This window comes from Pelobates fuscus, chromosome 11, assembly GCF_036172605.1.
Source record: "Pelobates fuscus isolate aPelFus1 chromosome 11, aPelFus1.pri, whole genome shotgun sequence".
NCBI lineage: Eukaryota > Metazoa > Chordata > Amphibia > Anura > Pelobatidae > Pelobates > Pelobates fuscus.
Window position 1 is genome coordinate 75,225,772 of NC_086327.1, and position 14,802 is coordinate 75,240,573.

Genomic DNA, 14,802 nt, shown 5'->3' on the forward strand with positions numbered 1-14,802 from the left:
GTGGTGGATAATCATAGGATCATTTCCATGGTATTGAAAATCCCCCTCACAACATTCAGACAAGTGAAGAACACTCTCCAGGAGGTAAACATATTATTACCCAAGTCTACCAAAAAGAGAAGACTTCACAAGAGCAAATGCAGAGGGTTCACCACAAGTGCATTCATAAGCCTCAAGAATAGACGCCAGATTAGACTTTGCCAAAAAACATCTTAAAAAAAAAAAAAAAAGCCAGCCCAGTTCTGCAACAGCATTCTTTGGACAGATAACACTAAGCTCAACCTTTACCAGATTGATGGGAATAAAAACATATGGTGAAGGCTTGGAGTGGCTCATGATCTGAATCATACCATATCAGCTGTAACACACGGTGAAGGCATTGTGATGGCATGGGCATCCATGGCTTCCAAAGGCACTGGGTCCCTAGTGTTTATTGATTATGTGACATAAGCAGTCAGATGAAATGTGAGGTTATAGGGATATATTGTCTGCTCAGAAAAATTCTGCAAATTTGATTGGACGGCACTTCACTTTACAGAAGGACCATGACCCAAAACTTATAGAAAAACCAGCCAGGAGTTTTTTAAGGCAATGAAGTGGAATAAGGCCGAGGCAATCACCTGATCGAGCATTAATTTCACTTGCTGGAGACAAAACTGAACACTGAAAGACCCACAAACAAATAACAACTGAAGACAGGGGTAAAGGCCTGGCAAAGCATCACAAAAGAGGAAACTCAGCGTTTGGTAATGTCCATGTGTTCCAGACTTCAAGCAGTCATTGCCTACAAAGGATTCCCAACAAAGAATTAAAAATTTACATTTTATTTATGATTGTGTTAATTTGTCCAATTACATTTGAGCCCTTGAAGGTTTCATACGATATTTATGTTCAACCCCTTGAATTGAACCTGAAGGTGTGCACTTCAGCTGCATCTCTATTGTTTCATTTCAAACCATTGTGGTGACATACAAAGCCAAAATTATGAAAATTATCCAAATATTTCCAGACCTAATTGTGTGTGTGTGTGTGTGTAGGTTTATACAAAGTTTTATACAAGGGGGGGGGGGTCGGGGGGGGGGGGGGAGGACATGCATACGTTATAGGGTGCTGCTGGGGCCAAAATATACAAAATACACAATCCAGTGCACTTACTTATTCACTAAACAATTATTTAAAATCTTACAGATTGTAGTAGTTTTATTTAAAAACACCTCTGCAAAAAAGAATGGGGGTTTAGTTACATTACATGATCATATATGGCATAAGCCTGCCTCAACATCAATGTACCCCATTCTTGGCAGGTCATACTCCATTAGCAATACATATACCAGAGTACTGATCTGTATTGCTTCAGACCTGAAAAAGAGGAAAACTCTTGAAAGCTTGTCTTTGAAATATTATGCTAGTCCAATCAAAAGGTATCATTGCATACTGCAAAAAAAAATGGTATTGTGGCATCTTGTCTATCGAACTAATACGGCCAATCCAGTCTACACTATATATCGATTTATTAAAAAAAATGCTAATGAGTTTTGTGATTATTTTTTTCAAATGTTTAGTAAACTTTGACAGTAAATTTTACTTGTTGTTTCCTTGAAAAAATATTGGGAATGCTTTGTAAAGTATTATTGCCGAAATATATTCATGTACTGTAAATCTAATTTTCAACCTGTTCCAACAGAGTTTTATGGACCAAATGTTCTAACTGATCCCTCGTTTGCTTGAAGCCCCATTCTCCGCTTGTCGTGTCAACCTACTGGACAGAAGTATGTTGAGTGCAGTGTGTCTTCACTCAATTTCTCATTGCATTAAGCATTATATTTTTCAGCCTGATACAGCCAATATCCGATATCTTCATACATGAACTTTACCGTACATTTCAATACTTGCAGCACAAATATAATTGAAACATTTTGTCTTATTATTACGAAGATAAATCCTTTATGTGAAATGTAGTTTTGAAAGCTGTAAGAAACGTGTCTCCCTTCTTCCAGATTATTAGCGTTCTGCATTTCCAACAGTATTTCTTTCATTATGTTTTGTTTTTCTGATCTCATCTTTTTATTTTTTTATTTTATCTTACAAAATATTTATTTTGCTTCCATAGGTTTATGATAGAATTATGAGTGTGAAAGCAAGTACCAAAGAGAAAATGTTGCTTAGGTTTACTCCAGAGCCTCCCATAAATTATATTCGTATGTGAACCATGTAAATTATATTTTCAACACAAATATATACATACATGCATGCTATGTAAACATGTCTTATAAAACATCTGTTTATGGAATCGTTTAATTTTTCTTGCTGACAACTAGAAAGAAAGGGAGCCTTTAATCTGTTTCTGAATATAAATAATATTGGATAAAATAAATGACTGACATTTTGTTCACTTGTTTTTAAAAAACCCAATTTAAGCATTTGCGAATTATGAGTCATAACAAATTACAGTTTGTGTATAAACTTACATGGGATACTGCTCATTGCTAACCACTAAATTGCATGGCTTCATTACTCTCCTTATTTTTAAACTTTTAAAATACCTTATTGATTAGCAAACCATACACTGATGTCTAAATAAAGTGCTTTGGATGAAAGCTTGTAATGTGTGATCAACCAACAGGTGATCAATTTGAACCCCGATATCACATTTAGGCACATGGATTTCTACAAGGTCAATAAAACCATAAACTATGGCTACTTTAGTTCAACGCATATCATTACTCCCAGGTACGGCATAATATAATTCATAGAATTGAGCACCAAATGGATAACTATAAGACATTCTGCCTTAAAGGGAAAATTAAAACAAAATTATGTTTGAATATAGTTAAGCATCCTGTTATATCTTGTTTCATATAGATGTCACTTTCCACAATATTTTAACTGTCATATTCTTTGAATAAACCAATTATGTGGATGATTTTACAATTCTTGTATTTCCTGTCATTGGTTTTTGCACACTGTAGCTTTAGGAAAGCTCTTAATCAAGATGAAAATATCATGAACAGCTAATAGAGAAGTGTGATATGACTGAATTTGTATTTCAGCCATATGGAAATAAAACTTAAAGGATCACTATAGTGTTAAAACCACCATCTGGGCCCCTCATGCCTCCATAAATATAGCAAAATCTTATTGTATTCAAGCCTGAATCGGTAACTGCAAGCTGTATGCCTCAGAAAACAAAAAGCAGTCTGCTGACATCATCAGAAGTAGTAGCCTGATCCAATCACAATGCTTCCCCATAGGATTGGCTGAGACTGACAAGGAGGCAGATCAGGGGCAGAGCCTGCATGATTCAAACACAGCCCTGGCCAATCAGCATCTCCTCATAGAGCTGAATTGAATCAATGAATCTCTATTAGGAAAGTTCAGTGTCTGCATGCAGAGGGAGGAGGCACCGAATGTTTGGATGTATTTTAGGCAGCCATGACCCAGGAAGGATCTCTAACAGCCATCTGAGGAGTGGCCAGTGAAGTTATCACTAGGCTGTAATGTAAACACTGCATTTTCTCTGAAAAGACAGTGTTTTACAGTAAAAAGCCTGAAGGTAATGATTCTACTCACCAGAACAAATTCAGTTGTTCTGGTGACTGTAGTGTCCCTTTAAGCTAGAAAGAAATTAATGTAATGAAATGAATAATGGGGAATGGGTGCGTTGAAATTATGTAGAATGTGGAGAGTCATCTAAAAAGAGGAAATGTCCAGAGATAAAATAGATGGTGAATAAATTCTTTTTTTCTGATCAACCCATGGCAGCATTAACCAATGGTTAGTTCCTCCCCTCACCATGGACTTATGCATTAACACATTTCTGCTTTCCTTGTCTCTGTGTAAAATCAGCTGCTGGGAATACTCAAAGAAGTCACACCAGTTCAGATGGATTATCAATAAGCATTCAAAGGTTTTAATGTGTCGTACATTGTATATATAAAATGGCATAAGTCTACTGCGCATGTGTACATGAAAACAAAGGACAATTACTTTCTACTTGAGAACGTCTTATCTAAGCTATGCAAGGTTAAGAAAAAGTAACATTTCATGAGAAAGAGAAGAAGCAGCTTCAGAAACTGCTGACACAAATAATTTAGCTTTTAACCACTGCAGACGCGGAAGGACTAGAGCGAAGGTTTTAACCCTTTATTTACTTTTATCTATGACAATTCCCCTCTTCTGACACCACAGGTGATAGTTCTAGGCAAGGTATATCCAGTTATACCTGTGGGATTTGAATTAGATCTTCACCTTCGTTCCCTTGCAATCTCACACCAAATGAGCCATCAAGGAAGACTTGTCCAGATATCTGTGGGTTACATGATAATAATATGTCTCACGTCTCATTTTGTAAAATATCCATAGGTTAATATATATATATATATATATATATAGCTCTGCATGTCTAGGGGAATATTCACTAAGCATGGCTTAGGAAAAAAACTATTCATTTTCCATCAGGATATAAAGCAGAAGTCTATAATATCATATATATATATATATATATATATATATGTATATTATACTATTTTTTGTAACAACTGTTAGTTTGCTTTCTAACGTTAAGGGAAATTATCGTAGATTTTGAAAAAGCTGAAGGCAGTTACTAGGGAAATTTAAAATCTAGAAACTTTAGCTAATCTGGATAAAAATAATCTAGAATAAAAAGATACAGTATGTGTACAATATGAAAAGAAACAGTGACTTTGTTAAGTTTCAAAACACAAACTGAAGGCATGTTGTCAAAAGAAAATTAAAAAATACAGAATCCTTTACTATTTCTCCTACTACAGAGTATTCTAAGAAATGCAGTGCTTACAATTTTAGGAGAGATTATATATATATATATATATTTATTTTAAGGCAAAATAATAAGGAAGAAAAGTGAAACAAAAATAAATCTGTGCAATTTAATCCTCCCCTTATGTTCAGGGTTATTATTTTAGAGAAGGGGCCAGAATGAAGAAGAGGGCATATAATTCACATTTTCTCTCCAAATCTCCTGAGAGTAGATATGAGCAACAGGTATGCCCCATTGGGGGACTGGAATGCTCCAGGGAAGAGACTGAGGGTAAGTGGAGACCTGGAAAGTATACAGAACAACTAATTCAAAAAGAAAAAAAGTTGGACATCTTTACAAAGCTGCATTCCTGGCACTATAGCCCCTCTGCCATCTCCCTCCCTCGCGCACCCCCCTCCTCAGTAAATAAAGGGTTAAAAAAAGCTTTATTTACTTACCTTATGCCAGCGCCGATGTCCCTTGGTGCCGGGTTCCGCCTCCTTTGACGATGTTTGATGAGGGGGCTTTCCTATAGTTAAACATCTGATGCTGGATGTCCTCATGCAGAGCGCGAGGACGTCCAACGTCAGATACCGGACCAGAGGTCCATTTGGATGCAGAAAGTGTCTCCAGTGGCTGTCTGTTAGGATTAAAAGCGATGTAAAGGTTCTAAGCCACCAGGTGCCAGCCACCTACCGAAAGTTGGCGAATCCCATTTGGATACTCCCACCAAAGTGTCGTATGTCAGATTATGCTCTAGGTGTCATCCTACTCTGCAAACACTTCCAAAAACACCTCACAAACCAGTCAAATGATTGTAAAGAGTCATCCAAGGGACACCTTTTCTGTACAACTGGAGTTGGAAGCCATCTTGAAACAGTAGAGCATATGTTCCAGTGATGGAGAAAGTCAGATAAGATCAATGCATAGATTGCCACCTTGCTGCTTGCCCTGCGTTGGGGAGGCTCTGTAAATCAGAATGTCTATTCCAAAGCAGGGGATTGTTCTCCTTCCCCACTCAGGAAAGGCAAGTAGCTTCAATTGTTGAAACTTAGTGAGGCCTCCAAAGACTCTGGTAAAGCTGAATCCACATGTTGCTCTCTAGTGGGTAAATGCACATTCAGTACCAAAAAAACTGAGCAAAATCTGGGTTTCTGCACTCAGTTTAAAAGATTAGCTGAGGAGCTTCTCTGACATGTAACCTTCTCAGTCAGCGGTCAAACCCCACTCCCAGTAAATGACCCCTTTTAAATTTACTAAGATTCCAGTCTGATACTTCCAGGCCAGGTAAAAGACATGAGGAGTCAAGCTCAAACAGCTTATCTGAACTTCATAATCAATCAACGTAATTTAGACTGAAGAAATGGGTGAACATGGTTAGCTCTGGCCTAGCCTTGTATTACATTCTAACGGAAGCAACCGAAGTCCCTAACATATCAGAGGTTAATGAAACCGACATCTATGTCAACTCCTCTAGACAAGCGATTACTTCCACACACCTTGTTACACCAGCAGTTAGGGAAGACATCTTAGATGGAAAAGGCATTAACTTGATGTCCCTACTCATTGCAAGATGTCATAGATAATATTCTTAGTGCAAGGATGGCTAAAAGATAGATCCTTAACTATCGTGGAACTCTTACAATGCTTTGCTAGCTGGAGATATACCATCTCCCCATCCCTGCAGCGTTGTTTTTGTGAGCAGTGTATGTGTGTTTGTTGTTCATGTAAGCATGCTTTTACATGGAGTATGTGTTTTTTTGAATGTAGTAGTCTGTTTGTACGCCTTGTTACCATTGAATATAGCTGTGAGTTTGTATGTAGTGTTGGCATTTTAATGTAGGTGTGAATTTGTGTGTAGTGCTGACATTTGAGTGAAGGGGAGTCTGTGTGTTGGTCTTTGAATGCATGAATGTGTTGGCATATACACAAACACTGCCACACACAGATACACACACATACTGACACAGATACATACATTGACAAAAGTACAGCTATACATACACACTGACACAGAGACAGTCACATACTGACACGGATGCACATACACACCGACACACACAGATACACACATACTGACAAACAGATACACAGATATACATATAATACAAAAATTTACACTTTAATACAAATAGATGACCACCAGAAAACCGTGGGTAAAGAAAACTAAATAGTTTATCCTATAGTTGATAGATTGTAAGAAGACTCATCGTGTCCTCATTAAAAAACCATGTACATATACAATCTAAAAAATATAAATAGAACAAAATACAAAATTGGGTAATATTGGAAAATCACCAAAAGGGAGTGGGGTAATTATTGCACTCACAAAGATACAATTGATAGTAGGCACGTAAAACAAGCTTTATAGTGGAAAGACCTTCTTTTTTCTTTTCCTCACGTTCAAAACATGAAAGGAAAATGGAGAGACAAACACATAGTGTAGCAATTTAAAAATGCAATAAATAGCTTTATTTGATTGCACTTACAGGATAAAAGACCAAATCAGCCACATCAAAATCTCTCTGAAAACAGAATCTTGATGAGGGTCTTGGAGGATGATCATGCAGCAACAATTGGTAAAAATACAAATAAACAAAAAAACTATGGATGTCTCTCAGCCCTACACATTTCATCCAATGCAGTACTTCATCAGGGCAATCTGTAGTTGGAGTAAAGATCTCTCTGGTTTAAAAATCAATTTTCGCGCCTTTATTTAAAAAAATAAAATAATTATATCCCTTCTTACCTTTAGCCTGGGAGGGGAGAGTGGGGGGGAGCCATGCTGCCATCCCTGGTGGTCTTGGTGGTGAGAGAGAACTCTAGCCTGCAGGGCTAGATTTCACTCTCGCGAGATCTGAGCGTTGCTGTGGTAACCGCGGCAACGCTCCGACCTCATGAGAGGAACCGGGCGGAGCTGCTGGCTAGAGATCCACGGGTCCTCTCCTGCCTCCCTCTGGCGCATATCAGTGCCTGTGAGCCGGTAAAGGGAGATCTTTGATTTTCCCACCGGCCCATGAAGGCACACAGCAGGGCCAGTGCTCGGATAGTGCCGGCTCTGCATGGGCCGGCTGGAGAGATCCTGTAATCTCCCATATTGGCCTCAGCCCATGGCCATTGCGGCCCACTGGGCATTTGCCCGGTATGCCCGATGGCCAGTCCAGGCCTGGTTGTGACCATAAAGCACTATTTTGGTCTTGTCACTCCAAATTAGAGTTTGCCAGAAGCTGTGAGGTGTGTCAAGGTGTTGTCGGGCATATTGTAACTGGGATCTTTTGTGGCATTGGCACAATAAAGGCTTCTTTTTGGCAACTTGACCATGCAGCTCATTTTGTCATATTGTGCCATCTTTTCCCAGAGCATCCTGTATTTCTCCTGAGGTTGCCTGTGGGTTTTTATTTGTATCTCGAACAATTCTTCTGGCAGTTATGGCTGAAATCTTTCTTGGTCCACCTGACCTTGCATTTTCAAGGCTTTGGATATTTTTTTTTTATCCTTTTCCGTCTTTATAAAGTTTCATTACCTTGTTACGTAGGTCTTTTGACAGTTATTTTCTGCTCCCCATGGCTCAGTATCTAGCCTGCTCAGTGTATCCAGGTGAGAGCTAACAAACCCATTGACTATTTACACACAGACACTATAATATACTTATTACTATTTATTGCAATTTAAATAGCAAAAGGTGTGGAAACTTAACTTTTAATTGCCATTTTACCTGTGTGTGTCATCTTATGTGTCTGTAACAAGGCCAAACATGTAAGGGTATGTAAACTTTTGATCAGGGTCTTTTGGGTGATTTCTGTTATCATTATGATTTAAAAAGGAGGCAAACATAAATGGCTTCCTATGATCACTATCCTTCAATAAAAAATATTTTTTTGCATGTTCAGTCATATTTTCAAAATCAACGCCAATATTTCACAATTTCTGCAAGGGTATGCAAACCATTGAGCACAACTGTAGGTGTTTTACCCTAATAGTCTTATTTTGTAAGTATTTTCTTTGTGGTATGCATTTGGACTTTGAATAGGCATAGTTTGACCTCTGTGTAGAAGGGTTGGTGCCTTGAGTAACTGTGGGATGTATTTTTAAAATAATTTATAATTCAAATTCCTACTGTTTGGGGTTATTGTCTTGTTCGAGTCATTTGATTTTTTTTGCCTACTTGTTTGTCTTTTATGTGTTCTTTTATTTTAAAATTTTCCCTTCATTTCAATTTTTGCAATCTTACTCTGCATTAGCACCTCAGAGCATTGTAGGAATAGCATTACTGGCTGTGAAAAGCATTCTCTTTCTAAGCATTTGTTTATTGCATAATAAAAAACCTAGGTTCTGAAATTCTGTGGTATCCAAAAATGCAATAAACCACAGAGAACAGGAAACATTAGATAGATTTTTGTAAAACATATATATTATTAAGTGTTCTTGCATAGCAAGACCACTTACTGTTATCTCAAAAATATATTATTATTATTATTATAGCCAAATTTGCCACCCTAACTCCTCCCACAGTTTTTACACTACATAGACAAAAATTTACCAAAACGTGCAGATTGTTCCCGATCGGATTGCTATTACTTTGTAGAACGTTTCGCCGAATGGTTCACGGAATATCGTCGTTCTTGTGGCGAAATTTGTCCCATAGGAATGAATGGCAAAGCTAGAGTGGGAGCTGGCAAAAGCTGAAAAAATCAGGACATGATTTCTAAACTGCCACCACTCCCTCATTTTCAGGCCCACCTACACAAATCTTATATCAAAACGTTCAGCTATCCCTGCTGACACTAAAAATGTCAACAGCTAAGCCATAGCCCCTGTAGTTTTCACAATATGACCATTTGTTTGCAACTCACGCAGTCCATTGACATTCATTGAAACTCCACTCTGCAAAGCTCACATTTGAAGGGCAATTTCTAAACTGCGACTGTGCCTTCATTGTTAATATCTCAGAGACATACTATACATCAAAATGTAGGTCTGGGTCTTGTGATTCTCACAATATAAAGCTCTTCACTGTAGGATTTATATTTTTTAAAATACAACAGTTTGAAGATGGCAACCGCAAAAATACTCTGACCTGTGCCAGGCTGCAGCAGCAAGTGATGTCATAGACAGGGTCTTTTGCACATCTGCTAATGTTTTTATAAATGTATGGTTTAACCCGTTCGCGCCGTTACGACGTGCTATGCCGTCACGGCGTTTATGGGCTTAAACGCCTTCACGACGGCATAGCACGTTGCGGCGTTTAAGCCCACCCACATGTTCCCGATCCCTCCCAAACTGCAGATCGCGGTTGGGGGACCTGCCTGGCAACCCAGGCAGGTCCCCTGTGGCCAATCCGCAGTGATCTGCAGTTTGTGATCGCAGTGACAGCCAGTCACTGCGATCACTGTTACAATGTGTCAGCCAATGATTTTAAATCACTGGCTGACACATTGTCTCTGCCCCTCTCCTCACCTCACTTCGATCTGAGAGAGAGAGGCAGAGAGATCGTTGCTGGAGAGTCCTGTGTCCTGAAAATTGTTAAAAAGAAAGTAAAAGTAAAAAATAAATAAAAATTTTAACCCTTCCAGTGCTGGTCACAGCATTTTACACTGTGATCAGCCTGTTTAGGGATTTTAGTACATTTGTACTATTATTCTTTTTTTTTTTTAGGGTCAAAAAAATGTTGTACATTTTTTTTTGACCCTTTGTCAGCCGCAGCAACCCAAATCACCCTTAACCCTTTCCCCGCTGCCGTGATCACTGTACTGTACAGTATCGCTACTGTACAGCATTGTACCAGTGATCACTGTGATCAGAGGGCTCTCTGATCAGGCTGACTTTTTTGGGGGGTAAAAGACAGAAAATAAAATAAAAATTAACCCTTTCTGTACTGGTCGCAGCAGCCTAAACTGCGATCAGTACATTTATTTTATTTTTTGTGGGTTTTTGAGGGTGGGTAGTAGGGTGTTAGGCAGGTAGGAATTTAGTAATTTCCCCCTTTTTTTTTTTAAATTAATTATTGAGTAGTCCCCCCCCTAGAATGGCACGACACTACTCGGCCGAGGAGGCGTACGCCATTCTGGCAGGCAGTGATAGTGACACTCTGCAAGATAGTGACACTATCACTGCCTCTGACATTGAGGCTATGAGTGACTCCTCTAGTGATGGTGCCCCACCACCACCACCAAGAGGACGCTCAGCAACCCCAATGCCAGATGGAGACTGGGTGCCCCCAAACCTGACGGCCCCAGATATTCCCCCATTTACGGCGACCCCTGGCATCACGGTTATAGTGGATGCTTGGGAGCCCCTCAAATATTTTGATTTGTTTATGTCAGAGGACGTATTTCAGTTATTGGTTGAGCAAACCAATTTATTTGCCAACCAATATCTGACTGCGAATCCGGGGTCACATTACAATCGGCGTAATATGTGGCACCCCACGGATCTCGCAGAAATGCGCAAATTTTGGGCCCTAACTCTAGTTATGGGCATTGTCAAAAAACCGAGTATCAGGTCCTACTGGTACAAGCACCCCATCCTGGCGACCCCTCTTTTCCCTGGGGTTATGAAGAGGGATCGCTATGAGCAGCTGCTGCGTTTCCTCCACTTTAACGACAACACACTGTGCCCCCCAAGAAACGACCCATCGTTTGACAGGCTGTACAAAATTCGGCCCCTAATTGAACTCCTGTCAGACAAATTCTCCCAAAATTATGTCCCCGAAGAAAATATTTGTATAGATGAGTCCTTAATGAAATTTAAGGGCAGATTACTTTTTAAACAGTATATCCCTTCTAAACGGTCCCGATACGGTGTAAAATTTTATAAACTGTGTGAATCAAAATCTGGCTATACATGGGCGTTTCGTATTTATCAGGGGAAGGATAGCCATCTTGACCCACCAGGATGCCCTGATTCTGTGGGTACATGTGGCAATATAGTATGGGACCTAATCCTTCCCTTGTTAAATAAGGGATACAGGCTATGGGTCGACAACTATTACACAAGCATAGAGTTATTTAAAACTCTATTTTGCTTTGAGACCGTAGCCTGTGGCACAGTGCGCAAGAATCGTAGAGGTTTCCCCCAAGCCCTGGCAAGAGGTAGACGCAGTAGAGGCTCCCTTTCAGCGCTCCGCCAGGATGAGTTGCTTGCCCTTCGGTTCACCGATAGGAAAGATGTGTACATGTTGTCTACAATGCACGACGAAACTTCAGTGCCAGTGTCTGTGAGAGGTGGAACTGAGCAGCTGGAGAAGCCGAAGTGCATTGTGGATTACAGCAAGTTTATGGGGGGAGTAGACTTGGCTGATCAGTGCATACAGCCCTATCTGGTGAACCGGAAGAGTAGGACCTGGTACAAGAAAATTGCAGTCTACATAACCCAGATTGCAATTTTCAATGCCTATGTGCTTTATAAAAAGGAAGCCATAGGTAGACCATGCCCATTTCTAGAGTTTATGGTCCAAATTTTGTCCCAAATTATATTTGCCCAGACCCCAAATCCTAACCCTCCTTTGGAATCAGAAGATGTCCAACGACTTACCAGCAAACATTTCCCTTCCCGAATCCCCCCGACATCCTGTAAAAGGTCACCCCAACGAAGATGCCGTGTTTGCTGGAAAAGAGGAGTCCGAAAGGACTCCAGTTATTATTGCCCCTCCTGTCCATCCCTACCCGCCCTCTGCATAACAGACTGTTTCAAAGTCTACCATACAGAGCTGAACTACTAAATCACTCTGTATGGTACTTTGGCAGTTTGTTTGCTTGATTTCCCTGGATTCCCTGACCTCGGCTTGTCCTGACTATGCTTCGTTAGCTGCCTGTACCGACCCATTGGCTTGTTTTACCGACTACTCTGATTTCTGGATTCCCCTGACCTTGGCCTGTCCCTGTTTATGCTAGCCATTCTAAAGTGGCTACACCAAACAACTCAAAATACTACATTTGTAGTACTTGAAATGTGCCTTCTCAAAAAAAAAAAAAAAAGCAAAAAACTAATCACAGGGTTAATGCTACAGTATCTGAGTCAAAGATCTATCTGCCTCTCTCTGCCTTCAGATCAAAGTGTATGTGTACTGTACTATTCCTGTGATATACTAAAAACCTGGAAACATTGTACATGTAGGTACCGTTATATTCAGAAGACAGTGTTAAATCAAAATACTGAGGTTTTAGTGCACTAACTAATACCAGGATTATGACATTTCTAGTGAAAATGCAATTTATGTGATTAAAAAGACAAAAATAAAAGTAGAAATTGCTACATGGGCCCATCATTTCTGTTAAAATGGCTAAACCAAACATCTCAAGGTCTGCCATTTGTTGTACTCTGGGTTGCCTACTTTTGAAAATGGTATGCCATAACGGTGGAAATGTTATTACCCAGGCTGCCATGCTCTCTAAATAGCCACATAGGCCCAGCAAATAACTTTGTCAAACTTACAAGCTAAAAGGACATCTAATATATTTCGCTCTGTACTTATCGGAAAGAATCTGAAATAATGATACGTGGGGGTACCGTTATATTCAGACGACAGTGTTAAATCAAAATACTGAGGTTTTAGTGCACTAACTAATACCAGGATTATGACATTTCTAGTGAAAATGCAATTCATGTGATTAAAAAGACAAAAATAAAAGTAGAAATTGCTACATGGGCCCATCATTTCTGTTAAAATGTCTAAACCAAACATCTCAAGGTCTGCCATTTGTTGTACTCTGGGTTGCCTACTTTTGAAAATGGTATGCCATAATAGTGGAAATGTTATTACCCAGGCTGCCATGCTCTCTCAAAGGGGAAATAGGCCCAGGAATTAACCTTGTCAAATTTCCAACTTTGAAATGGACATCTAATATATGTGTCCCTGTGACTTCCCCCAAAAAACAGAAAATCCGGTACATGGGGGTACCGTTATATTCAGGAGACAATGTTACAAAAAATTTGTGAGGCTTTGTTGCAATAACTCATACCAGGAATAAGAAATGTCCTGTGAAAAGTGAGTTCATGTGTGGAAAAAAGCACAAATAAAACTATTACCGCTATGTGGGGCCTTCATTTCTGATAAAGTGGTTAGATCAAACATCTTAAAATGCACCATTTGAAATACTCTGGGTTGCCTACTTTTGAAAATGGTATGCCATAATAGTGGAAATGTTATTACCCAGGCTGCCATGCTCTCTCAAAGGCGAAATAGGCCCAGGAATTAACCTTGTAAAATTTCCAACTTTGAAATGGACATCTAATATATGTGTCCCTGTGACTTCCCCCAAAAAACAGAAAATCCGGTACATGGGGGTACCGTTATATTCAGGAGACAATGTTAAAAAAAATTTGTGAGCCTTTGTTGCAATAACTCATACCAGGAATAAGAAATGTCCTGTGAAAAGTGAGTTCATGTGTGGAAAAAAGCACAAATAAAACTATTACCGCTATGTGGGGCCTTCATTTCTGATAAAGTGGTTAGATCAAACATCTTAAAATGCACCATTTGAAATACTCTGGGTTGCCTACTTTTGAAAATGGTATGCCATAATAGTGGAAATGTTATTACCCAGGCTGCCATGCTCTCTCAAAGGCGAAATAGGCCCTGGAATTAACCTTGTAAAATTTCCAACTTTGAAATGGACATCTAATATATGTGTCCCTGTAACTTTCCAAAACCCCATAAAACCTATACATGGGGGGTACCATAGCGCTCGTGAGACATCACTGAACAGAACTAGGAGTGTTTCAGGGCAGTAAACTATATACTGACAATAATATTCTCAGTAAAAGTACAGTTTTTATGTGAAAAACGCAAAAAAAAACACGGAACACTAACTTTGGCTAGCATTTGTGCCCAAATGGCTACTACAAAAGACTGGCCATACCCAATTTTGAATACCCTGGGATGTCTACTTTTTCAAATGGTATGCCATTAAGGGGTAATTTTGATTTCTTGGCTGCCATACGGTCTCAAAGGCAGCCTAGACACAGCAAACTAATCTGACAAATTCCATTGTGAAAAAGCATAAATGGATAAGCCTTATATATGA

General features: G+C 39.4%; 1 protein-coding gene across 2 annotated transcripts in view; it reads left to right on the top strand.

Moving 5' to 3' along the window:
- ZSWIM9 (zinc finger SWIM-type containing 9) overlaps positions 1-2,923 on the top strand; it is a 49,831-nt gene extending 46,908 nt beyond the window's left edge. For both annotated transcript variants that reach the window (XR_010086059.1, XM_063436707.1), the window contains exon 9: positions 1,685-2,923. The gene's annotated coding sequence lies outside the window, so the exon portion shown is untranslated. The remainder of the gene's footprint in view (positions 1-1,684) is intronic.
- Positions 2,924-14,802: the final 11,879 nt, after the last annotated feature.